This window comes from Varroa jacobsoni, unplaced genomic scaffold (genome assembly GCF_002532875.2).
Source record: "Varroa jacobsoni isolate VJ856 unplaced genomic scaffold, vjacob_1.0 scaffold_1348, whole genome shotgun sequence".
Taxonomy (NCBI): domain Eukaryota; kingdom Metazoa; phylum Arthropoda; class Arachnida; order Mesostigmata; family Varroidae; genus Varroa; species Varroa jacobsoni.
Genome location: NW_019214250.1, coordinates 123,114 through 136,994, shown reverse-complemented (window position 1 = coordinate 136,994; position 13,881 = coordinate 123,114). Strand labels below are relative to the sequence as shown.

The 13,881-nt window shown below is 39.6% G+C and overlaps 1 long non-coding RNA gene across 5 annotated transcripts; it reads left to right on the top strand.

The window, feature by feature from the left end:
* Positions 1–833: 833 nt before the first annotated feature.
* LOC111269051 (uncharacterized) lies at positions 834–8,683 on the top strand. Of its 5 annotated transcripts, none has more exons than XR_002685542.1 (4): positions 834–875; positions 1,636–1,752; positions 7,554–7,740; positions 8,265–8,683. It is a non-coding gene; the product is annotated as an uncharacterized LOC111269051 (long non-coding RNA). The 5 variants fall into 5 exon arrangements; XR_002685541.2 differs by lacking the exon at positions 834–875 and adding an exon at positions 894–979; XR_002685539.2 differs by lacking the exon at positions 834–875 and adding an exon at positions 894–979 and having other exon boundaries at positions 1,361–1,752.
* The last annotated feature ends 5,198 nt before the right edge of the window (positions 8,684–13,881 follow it).

Genomic DNA, 13,881 nt, shown 5'->3' with positions numbered 1-13,881 from the left:
GCGATTAAAAGAGGACGCGCCCAACATTCGAAAGAAGCAACAAAGCAAGCCTGGGCGGTGAAACGTTACTTTAAAATGCATTTCAGGCGTCTCGCCATTACCATCGCAGACATTCGGGTGCATCACAGAAAAAGAGTGCACTATACGCATGACTCGATTTGAAAATGAAAAAAAAAGTTGGTAGTGCTTAGGACAATACCGCCGCCGCCACTTTTCTTTGGCCGAGCTGCCGAAATCACTCAATGCAGACGAACGTATGCAAGCAATAGTACTTTATTCGACCGCAAACATCGTTTAACTGGGAGCAGCAAAACTATCTAATACAGTCCCTAATGGGATTTCGTCGGGTGTATTATTTATTGAACAAGGGTCCTCGTGCAGTATTTGAAATTTCCTTTCTTGACTCTGTATTAGCGGAAAGCTGGCGATATTCATCAGTTGTTAGTAGCCTGTAATACCGAAATCGATTTCTTAGATACGCCAGGTACAAAACGAACGAAATTTCATCAAATGAACAAATACCCTAAACACAATGGCTAGAGATTAGAAAGTTGTATTGCGGCCGAACGGATCGAATACAAAAAGAGGAATCTAGATATAATAGACTGCATCTATAGTGCTCGTGCTATAATTACTCTAACACTAGCAGTCGGATATACAAATCAACACGATTGACGGTTGACTTTAAGAAAGGAACAAGAAAAGCGCGAGCTGTCTTAGGTAAAATCTTGTAAGAACGAGAGGTCTAAGGACACCACACACAGACGTGGCCGCTAATCTAGCAGAAGTAAGCTTCTCTACGATTCGTCTTAGCCTCTATGTTTATCTTTACGGCTGAATATTTGTGAGCAGCTTTGTTATGGCGCAGGGCAGAGGTTAGCAGACGACCAGAGAAAGTAATAGGGAATAAAAAAGATGCTCGTTTTCGATCTTGAATTTATTGCTGAAGTAGCCCCTGCAATACTCCATTGAGTTATGCGTTAGTACTGCAGAAAGACCTAGGTAGAAAGGAAATTACTTCAGTAGATGAGATAGACGGTGCATATTTGTAGCTGGTGTACAATGTAACTGTGATTCGTGCGTTCATTAATAACAGTAATAATAATTTGGTGGAAATTTCTGCTGCCATTTTTCGTGTGCCTACGTTATAGCTCGCTAGACAACCCCATTAGAAATGACATAGGTTGTCAATGACATAAGTAATACCATGGTAATCAAATATGATGACATCTAAAAGCCAAACTAAGGGGTGGTAACTTCCAAGACCTTATTCAAGTTTGATAAGTTGAATCATATATTATCTATAGCGGAAATATATTTCAAGTCAAATGACTTTTTGTGTAAACCTGATCCTTAGCAGTTCAACTCAGCTTGGGTAGGTGACACGAATCGGCAACAGTTGCGCCAACTTTTATACGATCTGAGCGAGGGTCTATCTAAAGGAACGCAGTGATCCGTCACATGCGATGATACCCCGTTGGTCCTATGACTCAATCAATGAGATTATCTCATACATGATAAATGCCGTTATAATTACACGACGGATTATCAAGCAGCAAGCTTCTGAAGAGTTTTGACAGCATCGAAGTACAACTGTCATTACCTCTGAGCTTAAACTTTTTGGAACTGATATAGGGGTTCGAAAGGGGATTCCTGTGCTAGAGTGCAGATTACTAGTTAGCTTATATTCGGATTCGTATGCTGCGAACTAACATGTACCTTTAGGACAACGGCTTCGTGCACCTAAATCAGGTAGGCTGGTGTTACTAGTTTTTTTTTTCACCTGCTTTAAGCTTGCATGGCAATTGTGTTCCTGTTGTTGTTGTTGTTGTTCTTCTTATTGTTATTATTACTCATAAATAAATAACGAATAATTACGAAAAATTTACGTTAAGTATTCCCGCTAGATACGGTTCATGCTGCTGATTACAACGAGTAATGAAAGGGCATTTACACAGCTGACAGGGGAAAAAGGAACTAATAGTAATAATAATAAGCCTGTTCTCTACTCGCACTGAATTTAATCGTTTTCCTTGCGAGGAAGAGACAGAAGAATAAAATATTCCATTTGTGATAATCGATAAGGTACGGCAAGTTGGGGAACAAAAAAAGGCAGTAAAAACGAATACAGCCATGTCAAGTTCCTAAAATTGGCATGAAAACACGCTTAAAAAGTTTCCTAGGCTATGGTGGCTACAAAAATCATGTAGGGCAAAGTGCTCCCACGATCCTAAAAAGCTGGACAGGATGTGTTTGCCACCAGAAAAATGGCTCATACCGTCCCATTTGCCAACTAGGATTCTTAGCAAAAAACCTCAAGGCTATGCTTGAGGCCAGTGTCTGGGCCTTCGCCGAGAAAAACGCTCTGTTTTCAGATAGTCAATACCGTTTTAGACAGCATCGATAACTATAAGAGTCTGGATGTTTAGAGCTCGCTTCACAGTCAAGACAATTTTGGAGCAGCTGAAAAGACAAAATGTTATTCAGGACATCGTATGGGTCGTTTTAAGCTATCTAAGCACTAGTATAGTGACGTGACGAGTTTGCCGTGACCGCGGTGTCTCACCATCTTTGCTTTTGAGTCTGGCATGCGACGAAGTCTTGCGAGTACCATACTTGCCAACGTAGATGGATTTGATCATATATATGGGCGACCTTGCGGGAAATGTATGGGTGCGTACAGCGAAGGAATTGGAGATTCGTGTAAGACACACGTTGGCTGAAACAGCTACCTAAATGACACAGTGTAGCTTAAGATTACTGTCGGCGAAAGGAGAGGAAGTGCCTTTGATGAACAGAGCAAAAAACGGCATGATAATTGAGGTTAAAGGCAAAAGAATAGAAATTGCTTTAAGCATAAGGCACCTCAAGAAAGAAAGAAAAAAAAACAAAGCTATGAAAGTAGCGAAGATAATGCCATAAAGAATAATGCGAAGATAAAACGGGGCAGCTGTTAATGACGGTGGCGAACTCAATCGTCCTGTTTAGAGCTTGAGGCTGGGCGAAATTCGAAATGTCAAAAGCAGAATCCTTCAAAGCACCCAGTGTGATCTGGTTTTAAGGATATACTAAACAGGTTCTACGGAGGCAACCTTCGTACTGAAAATAACTATTTCGTGAAATATTAAAAATAAAGAATAATAGATAATTGGACGCATACGACTTGCCGAGAAAACGACTTGACGAACCATTTTCCCTTAAGCCATCGAAGCTGCTTTGAGGAACATTATTCTAAACATTAAAAACTAGCCAAGAGGCCGACTACCTTACTTCATTTTGCAAGTGCTTACAAAATGGCCTTCATGAAATAGGCTTTTCTCTGGCGGTGTGTAAATTGTGTCTCTTCAGGTTAAGTATAGGCGCTTATATTGGAGAGTATTTTCAGGGCATTCTTAACGGTTTTACTTGGCAAAAGATACAATGTATCACCCGTTTTCAAAGTCCCAGAGATATCTGATCGTAGATGTTCATCAGTGGCACATCCGATGTTAACAAAGAAGAATGAACTTAACAACGCATAATAGCTTTATCGTATCTAATTTTAGGTGGCACGTTTCCCGAATGTATCATATACAGGATGGGGCAACAGTATACCTGCGAATAAAAATATGCTAGGAGATTAAAAAAGCAGGTTTACGCTTGACAGGATGCTGCTTTAGTTGTAAGCCTACGTTTTTAAAAATGTGCAACAAAAGCACCTTCCCAATTGTATACTTCTGTTATATTCGATTATAAGGCTACTTTTACTATACCCCTCTATCACGCCTAACATGCACACTAAGGTGTTCCACAAATTTCTACCATTTTTTAATGATATTTCACAATTTTGTCGTTAAACAATAGGAACAGGACAAAACAACAGGAAAAGGCGTGGTTGTCTTTTTTCTGCAAAAAAAAGAACTTATCATTAGATTAGATAGCATTCTGATATACTTGACGCTTGGGGATTTATCATCCACAGTGTATTTCATTGTTTTTAGCGACACGAATGTATACTACACTTATAAAATTGATTATATGAATATAATCGCTTAGGGTCAGATCTAAGTAGTATATTAGTCGCATGTAAATCCAAGTTGATGTCTGGAACATACTGATGACGACTATAGGTGAAGGTTGATCAAGATAAAAACATCTTTTGTGCAATCTTGTGCACCTCTTGGGGCGCCCCAAGACAGATTCCTTCCTAAATGTTCCGTTAAATGCTCATAACTACAATGTTTCTTGCACCGCAAATTAGAGAGTATTTGACGGTGAGATTTTTTAACTACTGTTTTTGAATCGCTTAAAGCATTGGTTAACATAGACACAGTTCGTTTGTGTCGTGAGGAAGCGCCTAATACAACGTTTTACTGGACGTAAAACCCGAAACACCTGAGGGCCTTTCATTGCCCTAGAGAATATTCACAGCAAGAACCTAAAACCAATTAATAAGCTTTGGCTGAGATTTAAACAGCCAATGGCCTTTAATAAATAAATCTTCTTGAGAATATTTACGCTTCAAAATGGCAGGCCAAATACTGAAGTATACGGGTGGCATCATAAGTGCACTGGCGGTAGAAATGAGCCACACCACCAATAAGAGTTTTTTTTGGGGTACTACGCAGATACGCTATTACTTAAACGATCAACATATCTAGTATAAAGTTCATCTCGCGCATAATTAATAGCACGAATTGAGAAATGGGTAATTTCCAATAATCCATAGAAGCAATACACTATAGTTCTCTATGCTTTAGATAGTCTTTGATTGAATGACAAATAGTTCCTAAATAAACGTACCGTAAAATGACGCGTAGATTTTTTTTCACTATTTGAAAACGCTGTCGCAGTTGTGGTTGTAGGTTAAGAAAGACTTCTCTGAAACGTAATATTGATATTGTGTATTATTCTTATTATTGGTTTACAATAACGTATTTGTCGTTTAGTAACAGCAAAAATCCGTTGGAGAATTTCACCGAAAAGGACAGATCATAAGTCTTCGCCACTTGATGTTTTCGTCTGTACGCTAAAATCAGCCAAGCTTTTTTGCTAGCTGCTGTTTGTCCTGGGACTTTAAGCGGTTAGGGTTAAGTTTATTTTTATATCCGCAGGCGCTTGTAGCGCGTCCTTCCTGAGGGATTAATGCTTGTGAAAATATTTTTTTGAGGAAACCCCTTTCGAGAAAGCCATAGGTGTCGCGGTGCAACTACGAAGTGTGGAAATAAAATACCGATTTTATATCCGGCCCGATGGTTGCAATCGAGGTCGTCGTTTTGCATCATGATTCAGTCGTTAGAAGAAACTCAACAATTAAGACCGCAGCGCGAAAGTTAAGGCGAAATTAATAGGTAATTTCGGCGGTGTTTTGGCATGAATGAATCAAGCCCCACGCGTGCTTTGCTTCAAATTTTATGCCATTTTACGCAGAAGGCATATCTGACGATTGTTTAATTGCATAAAACATTTCCGCTTATCGACATTATAGGCTATCTCAATAGTTTGCCTGCGGTGAAGCTAATTGCTATACAGAGACTAATAGGTCTTCTCGATTGCCGATACGGCATTCAGGGGCGTGGTACAAAAGTCGATGAGTGGCTGAATTTTCGAAATAAAGCCTAAAAATTCGATTACGCGGGGTGTCACTGCGACGATACCGCGAAAAAATTCGATACGATTCGTGCATGAGGAATAGTTTTCGGTAACATGGCCTCTTTACAACATCGTTTGGATTTGATCTCAGCTTTTAATGGTGTTTGTACGAGGTTCGTGATACAGAATTACCAGAAAGGCACCTAATAACTAAAGTGTACCGTATCAACCGTGCACAATGACGTATTAAAAGGCTGAGTTCTAGTGGAACAGTATGGGCTAACGGTGGCATGCGCATTAGATATGGGTCGATCAGCGCAAATTTTTTTTTTCATAGATCTCTTCTGTTGTTACTAAATTTTTGACCTCTATCGGAACTACGGAGCCTCTTGATTGTCATTGCTTCAAATACTTGCTTAGTCAGTATTATCACTATAAATATTGTTAGGCTGAATAATTGGACCACTTGGTTCCCGTGTAGGGTTGTTTTGGAGTAGGCGAAAAAGATCGTTTTCCGCTTACCTCACGGTATAGAATCGTCACTTCATAAAGGCTGTTGTATTACTGTCTGATCGCTCACAAAACGAAACCCCATTATTCTGTTATATTATTAATTGGATTGCATTTGGACGCATACAACATTCACGTTCACTAGAAAATATATCCTAATATATAATGATACCATCTACTAGTTGTGGTACTATTTTGGTCACACAAGAGCGTGCACCGCGTCCTTGACGGAATTCTAACTAGCAACCCCTAATATTTTTGTGAGTACTAAATAGCGCAGTGACACTCGTAGCACGATCATTAATCAGTGTTACATTTGATTCGAAGACTACTAGATGCTAGCAACACTGGGGGCCTGGCGAAAATCGAGATACGACGTACCGTACGATAGTACGGTACTTGAAGTACTACTGTTTTTCTATATCAAACTCGTTTATATATATATATATAAAAGTGTAAACACAGTTCTCATTGCCACGAGAGAGTAACGGACAAAAACTAATTTATGGCGGGAATTGACTTCATTAGCACGTGGTTACATTCGTAGTATGTGTGTATAGCTCTTACTTGTGAAAGTTATGGAAGAACAAGTTTTTTTTCATATTTTATTTAGAACTATGAAGGTGTTTACTTGCCTTACCATTATTTTAATTCATGGAATATCTGTCGATAGTTACTTTTATATAATAATAATAAATCTAACTATTTTTCCACGTTACTCACCTTAAGAAATTGGTATTGCTGACATTTAACGGAAAATCGATTCATTTTTTTGAAAATAATTAGCCCATATCCGTTCTTGCTGTACATATTTTAGGCTTTCTTCGCTCTTAAGAGAAAGTTTATTTTGGTAGCGATGTCACTTTATTCCTAAACTTGAGCAATTATTCAGACCTTTCATGTAGTTGAACTGGGTTGGACCTCAAACCTCTAAGAAAGTGATAATTATATTTGTTAAGCATTCGATTGGAAATTTATCTAGCGCTTACTACCCTAATGCACGGATAATTGAATAGGCTTCAGGGTATATTCATTTGGTAAGTGTCCAGAAATGCTGATGCTGTACGAAGGCCGATGCGATTACATAACCCTATAATGGAAAAGTGATTTTGTTAGGAAACCTTATGTAGAATGTTAGCCGATGCCTTCTGTAGAGACTATATAAATGTACGAGTTGGAAAGGAGTGCAAAATAATATAGGGTTGCAACAAAAATAGCTGGACGATTTTTTTTTACAGATCAGGTCTTCGTTAGGTAGGTCGTGAAAGCGGTGCCGCCGGTTGTCGATCCATATTAATTACCCTTTCGCAATTTTGCCGACAACCGAAGAGGCATTATCACAATACCGGTGGAGAGACTTTCTTAATTATAGAGTTCACACGGAAATGAGCTGAAAATTTTACAGAGTTACAGTCCAGATAAATAAAAAACACAATCGACTTCTTTTCTGTTCTTTGTTTTTTTCTTGCCAGATACATATCATCCGCCGCACCGAGAGTGAATTCCAAGGAAGTGTTTATAACAGTTAGCACGATTTGCAAAGTCGACGACAACCATCAGCTTCGCAGCGCCAAATCTAAATATATACATATATATTAAAAAATAATTCGCGACCAATGGCTCTGCCCGGGAATACTAGTTTGCTCCCATCGCTAACATGTGAGTTTATAGAACGAATAGTCACAGAGTTCTTTGTAGATATAAACTTTTTCATCCACGTTTTAAATCACATACACACATGTACAGGTAGATGCACACACGTGCCCAAGTCGTCTATGGCCGTAAGCCGAGTGTGGCTGTTTCATCTCTAACGTTAACGAGAGCTGTTCGTTAATGAACTCAATTGAAAATAGGACTAACTTTGGGCGCATTTATAGAAAACTCCTTACGAAGTTCATTCTAATCAAACATGTGTAAATAATTCGAATAAACACGGCGTTTGTCCCAAGTTGACAGCGCTAATTACGACGATACCATTCATTTTCTATTAAAAAGTAGAAAATTAAAAATCTTTAATGCTATTCTCATTTTAACAGATATCATTTTTAGCCCTCTGATTGCATTTTATTTTTCGCTAGAGCGGACGATGCCGTAATAGAAGCTTGCCAATAAGTACGACAACCACGTGTACCAGCTTCGAAGTGGATTAATTACTAGAAATAAATAGAACTTTTTCGCCATAGGAATTTCGACTCGATCCTGACTCGGAAACAACATCGATACGAAAAACAGGACAAATACGAACGAAGGCCAAAGTTTGCGTAAAATGTTTAAATTCAAGAGAGGTGCACTGCGGGAACTAGGCACGGATATGTGGCATGTTTGAATTTTCATGGCCGTGCAAATGTTTCTGATGTGGAAAGGAAGTATCTATGCTACAGTATCTCCACGACAAGAAGTACACGAACACCCTCGGAGAGATTCATGTAGAAGCTGGGTAACTACGAGGTCGATCGGACCTCATAGCTTCAGTAGCAGTAAAGCCCTACGAGACTAAAGCGGGAAGCAATAACATGGCTTAGAATAAAAGTGGGCTAACAAAATTAGTTTAAGCCGCTTACAGTGCGTCTAATAAAGGCCGAGCTTATTTATGTTCTTGTCATTATATAGTATAATACTATTAGTATAACTATTATTTAATGAGTTAGTATCGTTGCAGAAATTGAGTTCATGTGAATCCCAGAGACTGTGCGGCGTATTCCTATTATTTGACCTTCCTATTATGGCTTGGCCGATTACTTTTTAAATTGCTGTTCACCGTAGGAAGGACCATGGAAATCCTATTATTACGATGTCTGTGTGACAAGTGTTAGCGAAAATCTTCTTAAAAGCCGTTCGTTGCACCTGTAGAAAATTATTGTCTATTCACGAACTAGTTCCCTAGTTTCTTTTTGAGACAGGCCATTTTCATTGTTTACGACAAGTACCATAGTAGTGATTAATTGCAACAGAACTGAAGAATAGTTTAAAACGTTCTCAAGAGTATATGTCGTCATCACCATAAAGAGATAATTGAATATTTCCTTTACAAATAAAGCAAATATTCAAGTAAGTTGCTTAGCAGTTACTGCCAACATAGCGGCCTAAGTTATGTTTGTAAGATTAATTCCACAAAATCAACTGAACGAAGATGATAAAGTCTAGTGCTTTATTATACTCGAAGATTAAAGAAAACGATAAAACTATTTAAAAAACAAAATGACAAACAATGTTTCCAATAGAACTCACAGCATATATCATCGCGGATTAGATATCGTAGAAACATATTATTATTACTAATTTCAATTACTGTATATTGGTACAATTGATTTTACTATGAGCAGGAAGAAAGACATACGTATCGTTATGGGCTAGCTTGTTTAACTGCGAATTAACATAGTTTTTCTTGACATTGATTTTATTTGGCCCTACAAGCAATATCGAACCCTGACAGCTCAAAATGATTATCTCCACATCTGTTTATAGTGAGCAGCGTCCAGCAGTTGTAACTTAACGTCGTGCTGTCCGGGCCTTTTCGAGATCCTTTGCTGCGCCTGTGAACTGGGACGGTGTTGTTTTCAACACCGAATAGCGAGTTGCACGGATTCGTGCGCCTGATACCCATTAGGAACACCTTACACTAGCCAGCGGTAACAGGTCCACACAATCAGACTCCCGTCGTCCAAAAGCACATCTTACTGTTGTAACAGTGCGCGCTGTGATTGCGCTCAATAGGGTCGGTTCCCATCTCCTTTCAGCGGTGAATTCGTCAACAGAAAAGGAAAAAAGGGCTCCCGGTTTTTTCGCACACGTCGTAACTGCACGAGTTCTCACGACCTCTAATTACTATCCCCTGGTACGGAAAATAGTACACCAGTCAGCCAGTGTACAGTTTAATTTGCATCTGGATGGCCCAGATGACAGGTTAGAAACACCAAGATCTCGGCTGCTTTTGCCAGAACTGGTCGTGGTGCTTTCAGATCTGTCCAATATAGGTTGCTTTCGTTAATTTTGCATCTTTTCCGTCGCACCCTGATCACCGTCGTTGTGGTCAATGCACTGAACGTTCGATGGCTCGCATTGGGTTAACGGGTTCGCACAACAAGCTTCCAGCTTCACAGTGCTGACATCGCTGGGCCTTGCTACTATGGTGTTTGCCTTAATCGCGACTTGCGCGGACTGCGCGTTGATAAGACTCTACTTGAAACAGCACTCCCCCTTTGCTACGTGTGCCGCCAGGAGCGAACGTCAAGCTTGTGCAACATATATCTCGAACTATTAGAGCTAATTAGACTCTAGCAGCTGAGACGAAGTTCAAAAATGTAGCACGCGGTTTTTTGAACGCTAGACGTAAATACGCTAAATTTAAGTTTAAGGTCCAACTCAACAAGCAGCTTTCGTTCACTTCTCCGTTCGAGCCGTAGTGACAAAAGAGCTGTTGGCTTCTTCGAAAGGAAACTGTTGATAACCTTTCCTTTAGAACAGTCCCGTTGGTCGTATCCCACGCACACGGGTTGGACCACACCTAGGACCTCTCTCGTCGGTTCTGAGTAGGATTATATGGATATAATATATATATATATATATATATATATATATAGGACGCCTCGTAATATTCACGCAAATGTTCCCACTCATTCAACGAACCTTTTCGGCTGAACCTCGTCGAACGCCAGTTCTAGTAACGCTATCTGGTCACTCAAGTACTCGGTAAATATTCGTACCGCCAGCCACCCTTGTACCGCACAGAAAATAAAGCAGATTTGCTTAGCAGAAGCGAGCGCTTCATAACCCTTCGCACAATTTCTATAGACGATGTACAGGAGTTAACCAAGTATAAAACCAACCAAGGATAAAAATGAAAAAAGTTTAAAAAAAGGAGGCCACTAGCAACAATAAAGGCAGGAGTAACGCTAACATCACTGGGAAATCCTATTACAGGAAATCTATTTAGTTTTTCTAGGCGGCGGTAAAATACCCTTTAGTTGCTCATCAAATGTATTTAATATAAGATAAATCAGCGTATTCTAATTTTGCACGTGCTTAGTACTGCTAACTTCAAATGAACGTCTCAAGTGTTTTCCTATCTGGTTCCGTCGTTGAATATTGCCCCAGGCGGGTGACTCTCAGTAAGAAAAGGAATATGAACTACGTTAAGCCTCAAGAGACGCGTTTAACATCCCGTAAGTATGCCACGTATTAGATATTACGTCAGCTTCTACCATGAGATGAATTCTGGCTATGCCCGAATTCAAATCTAAACCGCTACCTATTTCTAATTTTAGCACACAAACAAGCTATCCACCGCACTATAACGGAGACGAATCTATAGTTCTAGCTTTACATAAGTTGCGCCTTAGAATTTAAATATTCTCACGAAACATTTTTATAGAAATAGTTCTCGTAAAAAAGAACACTCACAGTGAGGAGAAAATGATGAGACTATGTAATCGTAGAATCAATCCAATACGACTCCGGCAAGCCAGAAGTAATGAGGCTGCCTAGGGACTCCAAGGTCGGCCAAAAGAGACAATTAAAAAAAATCATCAACTAGCCTTATGAAATAGCTATGGTAAACAGCATCGATATAATTTTCGTTTTTTTTTTCCCTTTCCTTTTCATGCGGCAACCCCGAAAAATATCGTGTCGTCTTTTTCATAATGATAACTACCACAAGAATAAATCCCTCTACACTTATTGCTGTTAGTACACAAAGGCCAGTGAATCTGCTCCATGTCACCACTCAGAGCTGTATTTTTTGTTTTTCAGTTTTCAATGTTAAAGTCTTTGCCTTTCTTTTTTTTTCTTTTCGATCGAAACTTTCCGTCTGGTCGGGTTTTTGCTCTTGCGGCAAAAAACCGCTCTAGCTATCGGGGGCAAGCTGTCAAGTAACGGCACAAGCTGCCTGGGCGTTTCAGTTTAGCTGCATTAGGAGCAAAATCGCGTCTGATAGCAGTAAGCCCTTTTTAGTTTCATTTCGTAATTTCACTCGGTACCGCCAGCCGTTACGGACACGTTGCTCATTGCCGTCACTCTAGCGCGACCGCTGCATACATATTCGCTTGCGTTGATAATATCAACTAGTTGTCGACCAAGTATATCCTTACATACGCTTTATAAACAAACAGACAAAAGTAAGCTTGCGGTTACGAAAAAGCAGGTGTATACTTGAGGAAGCATCTACATTAACTGAAAAGCTAGTTTTTTTCCACAATAAGAGGATTACTTTTTCTCACCTTTCGGTTTTCATCTATAGACTTAGTCTTGACCACTTCGCATATATATATATATATATATATATATAATTGTAATAAACAGAGATATGGGCGCATATAAAAAAGAATAGAAGAACAGGCATAACAACATGTTTTTCTTCAAACAGCAGCTAGTTGCTTTGTTTATTAGAAGCAGTTGAATGAAGGAAATGGTCTAGAACAGTATTCACTATAACATAAGGGGTAAATTCAGCCCCTATCGCACGTTACGTTATTATTATTATAGTTATTGACACACCTGAGCTCTGCCAATGGAACATTCCAGTAAAGCACCCGTAACCAGTACAATACGTTTATTGGAAATTAGCGTTTTAAGTTTCATGCCCGTTTCTGCGTGCTTAAACTATACTTTATATTCTCAACATGAAGTAAAATGTGTCTATGCCCGGCTTCGAATCTCGATTATCACGTGTCTCTAAGTCTAACGAATAGACATGGTACGTTTACACGCTCAGCGAAATACAGCGTATATATCCTCCACTAGATCGATAGGTATTTTTATTGACTTCGAAGCGTTTACGCGAACTGGCCCTTATATAATAAGTATCAGTGACACCAGCCTGCATATCGTACTACTTCAGAAATGTTCTTTATTAGGGTGAACCGTTGTATACATGGAAAGGTGTACCACGATAACTTCCAATAACACAGCACAGAAGGTTGGTAAGTCCTTTTCGCAAAGCGAAATGCACGGTGGCAGCTGACCAGCCATATTGCCTGGTGTCATTTTTAAATCAACATTACAACTCCGCCCCCCAGATGGTCACCGCGATAACAACACTTTTACTGGCAAGTCCACTGAGGACTGCGAAGATATAATTTATTTTATGTGTGGGATAAGGGAAAACGACGGCCCAAGAGTCAACTAAATTCATATAATATGGCGCATGATAAGCAACCAAGCGAACCGCACAAGCCCGGTCGCGTCAGATAAACCCCAACGATCGAGTTGCCTAACAAACAATACAGATAATTTGATATTTGCCCCACAGCGCGTAACAGAGGCAATAACAATGGCAATAAATAGTTATATTCAACCATCGTCTAACCGGCTGACGTAATCGAATAACACACGGTCTAAGAAAAACGTATCAATCGACAAAAAGTATGATTGTATTCTTGCTGTTATTATTTCAACATATAAACGCAACCCTAATTACACACATATAACTAACCACAAGCAGCCAAATAATGGCTACCCTTGCGAACTGAAGGCGTGGTTAACTGGGCCACAGATGAGTATCGAAAAAATAGATGTCGCATAGTCGTCGTGAAGCGAACGTATCGATACGGATTGGGGAGGTTTCTGCTGTGTAGGACAGTATCGGGGGTCAGCTCAAGCAAACCACATCTCTATCGTAAGGATGATGGGGAGAATTTAACGGATAATTATTATAGCTATCATTACTAATAAGTTGCAACAGTGCTCAGACGCCAGTGTTACCCGCTGTATACGCGTTCTAAGCTGAACAAATAAACAGTTGTTTGTTTCCTATATTACAGGGGCTGCTACCGCCCGAACGACATGGGTTCGAGAGGTCAGAAT